Here is a 13,738-nt window from a genome sequence, read left to right on the forward strand (position 1 = left end):
AGTTACTGGTGTGGGGGTAAGATTACAAGGTGTTTGACACCAAACACGACATGTTTCCGTGAAGCCAGTCCAAAGTTAGCATTTACCGTTTGGTTATAATGCACTTAAGAGCAAATGGGCAAGCTGCATCACAGACAACCCCGGAGAAGAGATTCCGAAGGCTGCAGAGGGGTTCTGCTCATGCATGGGCACTCTCTCACACAAAACCAAGCACCCTGCCTTCAGGATTGATAAGGCCTGCCATAGAGGTGACTGAGAGGTTTCTATGTGCAGTGACAGGTGAGATATAGTGAATCTATATCTCTGTAAGGGGTGCATGCACCACATTACCCAGGCTGCAGTAGCAGACCTGTGGTGTCATTTTGGAGGGCTTCCCAGGGGTGGCATAATACATGCTTCAGCCACTGGTAGGCCTCTGGGGTACCTATGCCCTGGGTACATAGTATACCATATGCTAGGGACTTATAAGGGCACCTCAGAATCCAATCTGTTATGTACCTAGGGTACATGGAATCAATTTAGAGAGGAAGCAGCTAGGCTGGGTTCCTGAATAGCAGGGCCCCAGCCAGACTAAAGTTGAAAAACAGTGTTACAGCAGCAAAAAGTGGGGGTAACCATAAGAAGCAGATCCTACTCTCCTACATGCATTTTATAGCGGACACCACCTATGGGTAATGTGTGCTGCCTACCCACATTATTGACCATGCCTGCCGGGCCTCCCTCAGTTCTTTCCTTTGTCATTGGTTTAGGGGACCACTAAATTATCTTATCTGTCATCATTGGGGTGACTGCCGGTGGTCCTGAATTTTCCCAGGCAGCCTCCAGATTCAATTCTCCTTCATCAGAGCCCCCATTCTCTTTTAGTAGAGGTTCCCATATGTTGCAGTTTTCCAGGGTTTTTGATTGTTGTATGTCTGCTACCACTTTTGCTTTTTCTGACTCTGCCTGGGTTTTTATTAGCATCGTCATTGATCGGCTCCATGCCCTGCAGTGTTTCTTATGTTCCTGCCATTTGGATGAATGACTCACCTCACTATCATTGGGTAGAGGGTAGTAGTAGCTATTCAGCCATTCCCAGACCTCTGCTGCCACTGTAAGAAGTACGATGTCCCTTGGTTGATTATACAGAATTCTTCCAAAAAAAACAGTGCATATCTGAAACCCAGAGTCCAGAGGTGCTACTTGACCCATAAATGTTTTCCTTTGGCGCTGGACAGAGGTTTTGCAGTCTGGTTATATGTGGATGTTTTCCCTGTGATTTACGAGGATCCTTGTGTCCTTGCCCTTTGTAGGATGGCAACTAGGTCAAGAAAGTTGAGAAGTCTGGCAACTAGCAGTCACTATGGCACCCTGGGCACAAACGGCCAGCTGGGGACTCTATATGCTCTCTCTGTTGTAACTGATTTAGAGATTTAATCCCCAAGTACCACAGAGGAGAGCCACTCTTCAAGGAACTGTCACATACTCGGGGCTTCTGTCTTTTCTAAGATGCCACTATTCGTACATTATTGTGCCAGGATCTTTTTTCCGCATTGTTTACTCTGTCCTTTAAGTTAGCAACTTACAGTTCCAGTGCCTTTATGCAGTCTGCAGTTTTGGCCACTATGGCTTTTATGTGTGCTAGATTGATCTACGTATTTGAAACTCTGTCATTCAATTTTTGTTGGTTGGCACTCAAGGTGTTCACTTCTTGTGCCACCCTGTCGATTTTCAATTCGAGGGCCAGTTTAGTCTCTTTGATGGCTCCCATTGTGGTCGCTGTGTGTTTCTCTAAACCTTGGCCATCTCCCGGTATCCTCTTTCCTTCTGTGTTTTCCATTGATCGGCGGTCATCCTCAGTGTGGGGTAGTCTGGGAGGCTTTGGTCTCACCTCTGTGGAATTTTCCACTTTATGCCTAATTGCAATTTGATGCGTCCACTCTTTCAATCACCGCCTTTTGATCTGTCATCCTCTATGGTGTTCCATTCTGTCAGGGGTTCACCACCGATGGGTGCGGCTGCTTCATCTGAGGGTCAGTTTCCCCTCCCTCCCTGGTAGTCACGTCCGGTCTTTGATAGCCAGATGCCTGACCTTTGGGGGATCCTGACTCAGGTGGTGCATACCAAATGCTACTTTTCCATCCACCAGGCCCGGGCATGAGCACCCTCCATTTGTCTCTGAATCCGTAGTCTTGTGTAATTCACTCATTTTTTATAGATGGGGTAGGTTGGTCCGGTTGCTCCAGTGTGCCTCTGTGATGCTTCTTTCGGCTGGTCCAGTGGGTCAGCAGTATTATCCATCCCTTGTTGTCTCTTTTTTTGTGTTGTTTTTGGGATTCTATTTTCTCCCCTGCTCATCAGCTTCAAATTCTACTTCCAGTGTCCTCCCCCACATTGTTGCCATGAGTGGCATGGCTCCTCCTGGTGATCTGTCCCTCCCTGAACTCATGTCCATGTTCAAGTGATGGTAAATTGGACCTCGGGCCAGGGAGATTGATGTCTTTCTTGATGTTTATGTACTGATCTGCCACATGCATGCTCCTTTCCTAAGCTCTGTGTAACTCCAGCATGAATGAAGCAACTTGATGGATCGATCATATCTGAGCATTGCATTTTTTTACAATCGACTTTTAAAATGGGCTTTGATACTCCTAGGGCAAATGAAGCCACCTGGCTGTTATTTTACTGGCATGACCGTAGCTGAATGTCTCTGCCAGTAAAAAATTAGGTAAAAACCTAAAGCTTAGTACATACTTTAAACAGAAATGTTAAGAAAACACTTTAAAATGTATTCTACAGCAGTCTTAAAGACCCCTGGCTGATAACTGAAGTAACAAAGAAAGACAGGCCATGTTTAAAAAGAATACAAATGGTTTCACATAAAGTTATACTTAAGGATCATGTCCAGACCTTTGCAGAATGATAAAATGTGAACAGATGGCTGGTATGCTTCTCTGAGAAAGGTGTTACAACAAACAAATGATGGACGGAATGCTGACAATGCAGACATTCTCCCCCAGTCAAGAGATCTGGGTTAAATCCATCGTTCTTTTGCCGACTACGCCACCCCAGTTCAGACATGGCCATATGCAAATCAGTCTTAACCCTGTGCCTCATGGGAACAGTCCAGCCCGAACTGACAAGCCATGTCTTCCCTGGACCGGAATCAAGCATCCTAGGACCGGTTTCTGGCTATCAGCCGTCATCAGCCAGGATAGCTTGACTCCAGTGGCGTAGTGAGCACAGGTCCCACGTCTGGGAATACCCATCCCACTTAGGGCGAAAAGCGTTACAACAAACAAATGATGGACAGAATGCTGACAATGCAGACATTCTCCCCCAGTCAAGAGATCTGGGTTAAATCCATCGTTCTTTTGCCGACTACGCCACCCCAGTTCAGACATGGCCATATGCAAAGCAGTCTTAACCCTGTGCCTCATGGGAACAGTCCAGCCCGAACTGCCAAGCCATGTCTTCCCTGGACCGGAATCAAGCATCCTAGGACCGGTTTCTGGCTATCAGCCGTCATCAGCCAGGATAGCTTGACTCCAGTGGCGTAGTGAGCACAGGTCCCACGTCTGGGAATACCCATCCCACTTAGGGCGAAAAGCGTTACAACAAACAAATGATGGACGGAATGCTGACAATGCAGACATTCTCCCCCAGTCAAGAGATCTGGGTTAAATCCATCGTTCTTTTGCCGACTACGCCACCCCAGTTCAGACATGCCATATGCAAATCAGTCTTAACCCTGTGCCTCATGGGAACAGTCCAGCCCGAACTGCCAAGCCATGTCTTCCCTGGACCGGAATCAAGCATCTTAGGACCGGTTTCTGGCTATCAGCCGTCATCAGCCAGGATAGCTTGACTCCAGTGGCGTAGTGAGCACAGATCCCACTTCTGGGAATACCCATCCCAGTTAGGGCGAAAAGCGTTACGACAAACAAATGATGGACGGAATGCTGACAATGCAGACATTATCCCCCAGTCAAGAGATCTGGGTTAAATCCATCGTTCTTTTGCCGACTACGCCACCCCAGTTCAGACATGGCCATATGCAAATCAGTCTTAACCCTGTGCCTCATGGGAACAGTCCAGCCCGAACTGCCAAGCCATGTCTTCCCTGGACCGGAATCAAGCTTCCTAGGACCGGTTTCTGGCTATCAGCCGTCATCAGCCAGGATAGCTTGACTCCAGTGGCGTAGTGAGCACAGGTCCCACGTCTGGGAATACCCATCCCACTTAGGGCGAAAAGCGTTACAACAAACAAATGATGGACGGAATGCTGACAATGCAGACATTCTCCCCCAGTCAAGAGATCTGGGTTAAATCCATCGTTCTTTTGCCGACTACGCCACCCCAGTTCAGACATGGCCATATGCAAATCAGTCTTAACCCTATGCCTCATGGGAACAGTCCAGCCCGAACTGCCAAGCCATGTCTTCCCTGGACCGGAATCAAGCATCCTAGGACCGGTTTCTGGCTATCAGCCGTCATCAGCCAGGATAGCTTGACTCCAGTGGCGTAGTGAGCACAGGTCCCACGTCTGGGAATACCCATCCCACTTAGGGCGAAAAGCGTTACAACAAACAAATGATGGACGGAATGCTGACAATGCAGACATTCTCCCCCAGTCAAGAGATCTGGGTTAAATCCATCGTTCTTTTGCCGACTACGCCACCCCAGTTCAGACATGGCCATATGCAAATCAGTCTTAACCCTGTGCCTCATGGGAACAGTCCAGCCCGAACTACCAAGCCATGTCTTCCCTGGACTGGAATCAAGCATCCTAGGACCGGTTTCTGGCTATCAGCCGTCATCAGCCAAGATAGCTTGACTCCAGTGGCGTAGTGAGCACAGGTCCCACGTCTGGGAATACCCATCCCACTTAGGGCGAAAAGCGTTACAACAAACAAATGATGGACGGAATGCTGACAATGCAGACATTCTCCCCCAGTCAAGAGATCTGGGTTAAATCCATCGTTCTTTTGCCGACTACGCCACCCCAGTTCAGACATGGCCATATGCAAATCAGACTTAACCCTGTGCCTCATGAGAACAGTCCAGCCCGAACTGCCAAGCCATGTCTTCCCTGGACCGGAATCAAGCATCCTAGGACCGGTTTCTGGCTATCAGCCGTCATCAGCCAGGATAGCTTGACTCCAGTGGCGTAGTGAGCACAGGTCCCACGTCTGGGAATACCCATCCCACTTAGGGCGAAAAGCGTTACAACAAACAAATGATGGACGGAATGCTGACAATGCAGACATTCTCCCCCAGTCAAGAGATCTGGGTTAAATCCATCGTTCTTTTGCCGACTACGCCACCCCAGTTCAGACATGGCCATATGCAAATCAGTCTTAACCCTGTGCCTCATGGGAACAGTCCAGCCCGAACTGCCAAGCCATGTCTTCCCTGGACCGGAATCAAGCATCCTAGGACCGGTTTCTGGCTATCAGCCATCATCAGCCAGGATAGCTTGACTCCAGTGGCGTAGTGAGCACAGGTCCCACGTCTGGGAACAACCATCCCACTTAGGGCGAAAAGCGTTACAACAAACAAATGATGGACGGAATGCTGACAATGCGGACATTCTCCCCCAGTCAAGAGATCTGGGTTAAATCCATCGTTCTTTTTCCGACTACGTCACCCCAGTTCAGACACGGCCATATGCAAATCAGTCTTAACCCTGTTCCTCATGGGAACAGTCCAGCCCGAACTGCCAAGCCATATCTTCCCTGGACCGGAATCAAGCATCCTAGGAATGGTTTCTGGCTATCAGCCGTCATCAGCAAGGATAGCTTGACTCCAGTGGCGTAGTGAGCACAGGTCCCACGTCTGGGAATACCCATCCCACTTAGGGCGAAAAGCGTTACAACAAACAAATGATGGACGGAATGCTGACAATGCAGACATTCTCCCCCAGTCAAGAGATCTGGGTTAAATCCATCGTTCTTTTGCCGACTACGCCACCCCAGTTCAGACATGGCCATATGCAAATCAGTCTTAACCCTGTGCCTCATGGGAACAGTCCAGCCCGAACTGCCAAGCCATGTCTTCCCTGGACCGGAATCAAGCATCCTAGGACCGGTTTCTGGCTATCAGCCGTCATCAGCCAGGATAGCTTGACTCCAGTGGCGTAGTGAGCACAGGTCCCACGTCTGGGAATACCCATCCCACTTAGGGCGAAAAGCGTTACAACAAACAAATGATGGACGGAATGCTGACAATGCAGACATTCTCCCCCAGTCAAGAGATCTGGGTTAAATCCATCGTTCTTTTGCCGACTACGCCACCCCAGTTCAGACATGGCCATATGCAAATCAGTCTTAACCCTGTGCCTCATGGGAACAGTCCAGCCCGAACTGCCAAGCCATGTCTTCCCTGGACCGGAATCAAGCATCCTAGGACCGGTTTCTGGCTATCAGCCGTCATCAGCCAGGATAGCTTGACTCCAGTGGCGTAGTGAGCACAGGTCCCACGTCTGGGAATACCCATCCCACTTAGGGCGAAAAGCGTTACAACAAACAAATGATGGACGGAATGCTGACAATGCAGACATTCTCCCCCAGTCAAGAGATCTGGGTTAAATCCATCGTTCTTTTGCCGACTACGCCACCCCAGTTCAGACATGGCCATATGCAAATCAGACTTAACCCTGTGCCTCATGAGAACAGTCCAGCCCGAACTGCCAAGCCATGTCTTCCCTGGACCGGAATCAAGCATCCTAGGACCGGTTTCTGGCTATCAGCCGTCATCAGCCAGGATAGCTTGACTCCAGTGGCGTAGTGAGCACAGGTCCCACGTCTGGGAATACCCATCCCACTTAGGGCGAAAAGCGTTACAACAAACAAATGATGGACGGAATGCTGACAATGCAGACATTCTCCCCCAGTCAAGAGATCTGGGTTAAATCCATCGTTCTTTTGCCGACTACGCCACCCCAGTTCAGACATGGCCATATGCAAATCAGTCTTAACCCTGTGCCTCATGGGAACAGTCCAGCCCGAACTGCCAAGCCATGTCTTCCCTGGACCGGAATCAAGCATCCTAGGACCGGTTTCTGGCTATCAGCCATCATCAGCCAGGATAGCTTGACTCCAGTGGCGTAGTGAGCACAGGTCCCACGTCTGGGAACAACCATCCCACTTAGGGCGAAAAGCGTTACAACAAACAAATGATGGACGGAATGCTGACAATGCAGACATTCTCCCCCAGTCAAGAGATCTGGGTTAAATCCATCGTTCTTTTTCCGACTACGTCACCCCAGTTCAGACACGGCCATATGCAAATCAGTCTTAACCCTGTTCCTCATGGGAACAGTCCAGCCCGAACTGCCAAGCCATGTCTTCCCTGGACCGGAATCAAGCATCCTAGGACCGGTTTCTGGCTATCAGCCGTCATCAGCCAGGATAGCTTGACTCCAGTGGCGTAGTGAGCACAGGTCCCACGTCTGGGAATACCCATCCCACTTAGGGCGAAAAGCGTTACAACAAACAAATGATGGACGGAATGCTGACAATGCAGACATTCTCCCCCAGTCAAGAGATCTGGGTTAAATCCATCGTTCTTTTGCCGACTACGCCACCCCAGTTCAGACATGCCATATGCAAATCAGTCTTAACCCTGTGCCTCATGGGAACAGTCCAGCCCGAACTGCCAAGCCATGTCTTCCCTGGACCGGAATCAAGCATCTTAGGACCGGTTTCTGGCTATCAGCCGTCATCAGCCAGGATAGCTTGACTCCAGTGGCGTAGTGAGCACAGATCCCACTTCTGGGAATACCCATCCCAGTTAGGGCGAAAAGCGTTACGACAAACAAATGATGGACGGAATGCTGACAATGCAGACATTATCCCCCAGTCAAGAGATCTGGGTTAAATCCATCGTTCTTTTGCCGACTACGCCACCCCAGTTCAGACATGGCCATATGCAAATCAGTCTTAACCCTGTGCCTCATGGGAACAGTCCAGCCCGAACTGCCAAGCCATGTCTTCCCTGGACCGGAATCAAGCTTCCTAGGACCGGTTTCTGGCTATCAGCCGTCATCAGCCAGGATAGCTTGACTCCAGTGGCGTAGTGAGCACAGGTCCCACGTCTGGGAATACCCATCCCACTTAGGGCGAAAAGCGTTACAACAAACAAATGATGGACGGAATGCTGACAATGCAGACATTCTCCCCCAGTCAAGAGATCTGGGTTAAATCCATCGTTCTTTTGCCGACTACGCCACCCCAGTTCAGACATGGCCATATGCAAATCAGTCTTAACCCTATGCCTCATGGGAACAGTCCAGCCCGAACTGCCAAGCCATGTCTTCCCTGGACCGGAATCAAGCATCCTAGGACCGGTTTCTGGCTATCAGCCGTCATCAGCCAGGATAGCTTGACTCCAGTGGCGTAGTGAGCACAGGTCCCACGTCTGGGAATACCCATCCCACTTAGGGCGAAAAGCGTTACAACAAACAAATGATGGACGGAATGCTGACAATGCAGACATTCTCCCCCAGTCAAGAGATCTGGGTTAAATCCATCGTTCTTTTGCCGACTACGCCACCCCAGTTCAGACATGGCCATATGCAAATCAGTCTTAACCCTGTGCCTCATGGGAACAGTCCAGCCCGAACTACCAAGCCATGTCTTCCCTGGACTGGAATCAAGCATCCTGGGACCGGTTTCTGGCTATCAGCCGTCATCAGCCAAGATAGCTTGACTCCAGTGGCGTAGTGAGCACAGGTCCCACGTCTGGGAATACCCATCCCACTTAGGGCGAAAAGCGTTACAACAAACAAATGATGGACGGAATGCTGACAATGCAGACATTCTCCCCCAGTCAAGAGATCTGGGTTAAATCCATCGTTCTTTTGCCGACTACGCCACCCCAGTTCAGACATGGCCATATGCAAATCAGACTTAACCCTGTGCCTCATGAGAACAGTCCAGCCCGAACTGCCAAGCCATGTCTTCCCTGGACCGGAATCAAGCATCCTAGGACCGGTTTCTGGCTATCAGCCGTCATCAGCCAGGATAGCTTGACTCCAGTGGCGTAGTGAGCACAGGTCCCACGTCTGGGAATACCCATCCCACTTAGGGCGAAAAGCGTTACAACAAACAAATGATGGACGGAATGCTGACAATGCAGACATTCTCCCCCAGTCAAGAGATCTGGGTTAAATCCATCGTTCTTTTGCCGACTACGCCACCCCAGTTCAGACATGGCCATATGCAAATCAGTCTTAACCCTGTGCCTCATGGGATCAGTCCAGCCCGAACTGCCAAGCCATGTCTTCCCTGGACCGGAATCAAGCATCCTAGGACCGGTTTCTGGCTATCAGCCATCATCAGCCAGGATAGCTTGACTCCAGTGGCGTAGTGAGCACAGGTCCCACGTCTGGGAACAACCATCCCACTTAGGGCGAAAAGCGTTACAACAAACAAATGATGGACGGAATGCTGACAATGCAGACATTCTCCCCCAGTCAAGAGATCTGGGTTAAATCCATCGTTCTTTTTCCGACTACGTCACCCCAGTTCAGACACGGCCATATGCAAATCAGTCTTAACCCTGTTCCTCATGGGAACAGTCCAGCCCGAACTGCCAAGCCATATCTTCCCTGGACCGGAATCAAGCATCCTAGGAATGGTTTCTGGCTATCAGCCGTCATCAGCAAGGATAGCTTGACTCCAGTGGCGTAGTGAGCACAGGTCCCACGTCTGGGAATACCCATCCCACTTAGGGCGAAAAGCGTTACAACAAACAAATGATGGACGGAATGCTGACAATGCAGACATTCTCCCCCAGTCAAGAGATCTGGGTTAAATCCATCGTTCTTTTGCCGACTACGCCACCCCAGTTCAGACATGGCCATATGCAAATCAGTCTTAACCCTGTGCCTCATGGGAACAGTCCAGCCCGAACTGCCAAGCCATGTCTTCCCTGGACCAAAATCAAGCATCCTAGGACCGGTTTCTGGCTATCAGCCGTCATCAGCCAGGATAGCTTGACTCCAGTGGCGTAGTGAGCACAGGTCCCACGTCTGGGAATACCCATCCCACTTAGGGCGAAAAGCGTTACAACAAACAAATGATGGACGGAATGCTGACAATGCAGACATTCTCCCCCAGTCAAGAGATCTGGGTTAAATCCATCGTTCTTTTGCCGACTACGCCACCCCAGTTCAGACATGGCCATATGCAAATCAGTCTTAACCCTGTGCCTCATGGGAACAGTCCAGCCCGAACTGCCAAGCCATGTCTTCCCTGGACCGGAATCAAGCATCCTAGGACCGGTTTCTGGCTATCAGCCGTCATCAGCCAGGATAGCTTGACTCCAGTGGCGTAGTGAGCACAGGTCCCACGTCTGGGAATACCCATCCCACTTAGGGCGAAAAGCGTTACAACAAACAAATGATGGACGGAATGCTGACAATGCAGACATTCTCCCCCAGTCAAGAGATCTGGGTTAAATCCATCGTTCTTTTGCCGACTACGCCACCCCAGTTCAGACATGGCCATATGCAAATCAGACTTAACCCTGTGCCTCATGAGAACAGTCCAGCCCGAACTGCCAAGCCATGTCTTCCCTGGACCGGAATCAAGCATCCTAGGACCGGTTTCTGGCTATCAGCCGTCATCAGCCAGGATAGCTTGACTCCAGTGGCGTAGTGAGCACAGGTCCCACGTCTGGGAATACCCATCCCACTTAGGGCGAAAAGCGTTACAACAAACAAATGATGGACGGAATGCTGACAATGCAGACATTCTCCCCCAGTCAAGAGATCTGGGTTAAATCCATCGTTCTTTTGCCGACTACGCCACCCCAGTTCAGACATGGCCATATGCAAATCAGTCTTAACCCTGTGCCTCATGGGAACAGTCCAGCCCGAACTGCCAAGCCATGTCTTCCCTGGACCGGAATCAAGCATCCTAGGACCGGTTTCTGGCTATCAGCCATCATCAGCCAGGATAGCTTGACTCCAGTGGCGTAGTGAGCACAGGTCCCACGTCTGGGAACAACCATCCCACTTAGGGCGAAAAGCGTTACAACAAACAAATGATGGACGGAATGCTGACAATGCAGACATTCTCCCCCAGTCAAGAGATCTGGGTTAAATCCATCGTTCTTTTTCCGACTACGTCACCCCAGTTCAGACACGGCCATATGCAAATCAGTCTTAACCCTGTTCCTCATGGGAACAGTCCAGCCCGAACTGCCAAGCCATATCTTCCCTGGACCGGAATCAAGCATCCTAGGAATGGTTTCTGGCTATCAGCCGTCATCAGCAAGGATAGCTTGACTCCAGTGGCGTAGTGAGCACAGGTCCCACGTCTGGGAATACCCATCCCACTTAGGGCGAAAAGCGTTACAACAAACAAATGATGGACGGAATGCTGACAATGCAGACATTCTCCCCCAGTCAAGAGATCTGGGTTAAATCCATCGTTCTTTTGCCGACTACGCCACCCCAGTTCAGACATGGCCATATGCAAATCAGTCTTAACCCTGTGCCTCATGGGAACAGTCCAGCCCGAACTGCCAAGCCATGTCTTCCCTGGACCGGAATCAAGCATCCTAGGACCGGTTTCTGGCTATCAGCCGTCATCAGCCAGGATAGCTTGACTCCAGTGGCGTAGTGAGCACAGGTCCCACGTCTGGGAATACCCATCCCACTTAGGGCGAAAAGCGTTACAACAAACAAATGATGGACGGAATGCTGACAATGCAGACATTCTCCCCCAGTCAAGAGATCTGGGTTAAATCCATCGTTCTTTTGCCGACTACGCCACCCCAGTTCAGACATGGCCATATGCAAATCAGTCTTAACCCTGTGCCTCATGGGAACAGTCCAGCCCGAACTGCCAAGCCATGTCTTCCCTGGACCGGAATCAAGCATCCTAGGACCGGTTTCTGGCTATCAGCCGTCATCAGCCAGGATAGCTTGACTCCAGTGGCGTAGTGAGCACAGGTCCCACGTCTGGGAATACCCATCCCACTTAGGGCGAAAAGCGTTACAACAAACAAATGATGGACGGAATGCTGACAATGCAGACATTCTCCCCCAGTCAAGAGATCTGGGTTAAATCCATCGTTCTTTTGCCGACTATGCCACCCCAGTTCAGACATGGCCATATGCAAATCAGTCTTAACCCTGTGCCTCATGGGAACAGTCCAGCCCGAACTGCCAAGCCATGTCTTCCCTGGACCGGAATCAAGCATCCTAGGACCGGTTTCTGGCTATCAGCCGTCATCAGCCAGGATAGCTTGACTCCAGTGGCGTAGTGAGCACAGGTCCCACGTCTGGAAATACCCATCCCACTTAGGGCGAAAAGCATTACAACAAACAAATGATGGATGGAATGCTGACAATGCAGACATTCTCCCCCAGTCAAGAGATCTGAGTTAAATCCATCGTTCTTTTGCCGACTACGCCACCCCAGTTCAGACATGGCCATATGCAAATCAGTCTTAAACCTGTGCCTCATGGGAACAGTCCAGCCCGAACTGCCGATAGCCAGAAACCGGTCCTAGGATGCTTGATTCCGGTCCAGGGAAGACATGGACAGGCTTGGCAGTTCGGGCTGGACTGTTCCCATGAGGCACAGGGTCAAGACTGATTTGCATATGGATATGTCTAAACTGGGGTGGTGTAGTGGGCAAAAGAACGATGGATTTAACCCAGATCTCTTGACTGGGGGAGAATGTCTGCATTGTCAGCATTCCGTCCATCATTTGTTTGTTGTAACGCTTTTCGCCCTAAGTGGGATGGGTATTCCCAGACGTGGGACCCGTGCTCACTACGCCACTGGAGTCAAGCTATCCTGGCTGATGACGGCTGAGAGCCAGAGACCGGTCCTAGGATTCTTGATTCCGGTCCAGGGAAGACATGGCTTGGCAGTTCGGGCTGGACTGTTCCCATGAGGCACAGGGTCAAGACTGATTTGCATATGGCCATGTCTAAACTGGGGTGGTGTAGTGGGCAAAAGAACGATGGATTTAACCTAGATCTCTTGACTGGGGGAGAATGTCTGCATTGTCAGCATTCCGTCCATCATTTGTTTGTTGTAACGCTTTTCGCCCTAAGTGGGATGGGTATTCCCAGACGTGGGACCCGTGCTCACTACGCCACTGGAGTCAAGCTATCCTGGCTGATGACGGCTGATAGCCAGAAACCGGTCCTAGGATGCTTGATTCCGGTCCAGGGAAGACATGGCTTGGCAGTTCGGGCTGGACTGTTCCCATGAGGCACAGGGTCAAGACTGATTTGCATATGGCCATGTCTAAACTGGGGTGGTGTAGTGGGCAAAAGAACGATGGATTTAACCCAGATCTCTTAACTGGGGGAGAATGTCTGCATTGTCAGCATTCCGTCCATCAATTGTTTGTTGTAACGCTTTTCGCCCTAAGTGGGTTGGGTATTCCCAGACGTGGGACCCGTGCTCACTACGCCACTGGAGTCAAGCTATCCTGGCTGATGACGGCTGATAGCCAGAAACCGGTCCTAGGATGCTTGATTCCGGTCCAGGGAAGACATGGCCTGGCAGTTCGGGCTGGACTGTTCCCATGAGGCACAGGGTCAAGACTGATTTGCATATGGCCATGTCTAAACTGGGGTGGTGTAGTGGGAAAAAGAACGATGGATTTAACCCAGATCTCTTGCCTGGGGGAGAATGTCTGCATTGTCAGCATTCCGTCCATCATTTGTTTGTTGTAACGGTTTTCGCCCTAAGTGGGATGGGTATTCCCAGACGTGGGACCCGTG

The sequence above is a fragment of the Triturus cristatus genome, chromosome 8 (genome assembly GCF_964204655.1).
Source record: "Triturus cristatus chromosome 8, aTriCri1.1, whole genome shotgun sequence".
Taxonomy (NCBI): domain Eukaryota; kingdom Metazoa; phylum Chordata; class Amphibia; order Caudata; family Salamandridae; genus Triturus; species Triturus cristatus.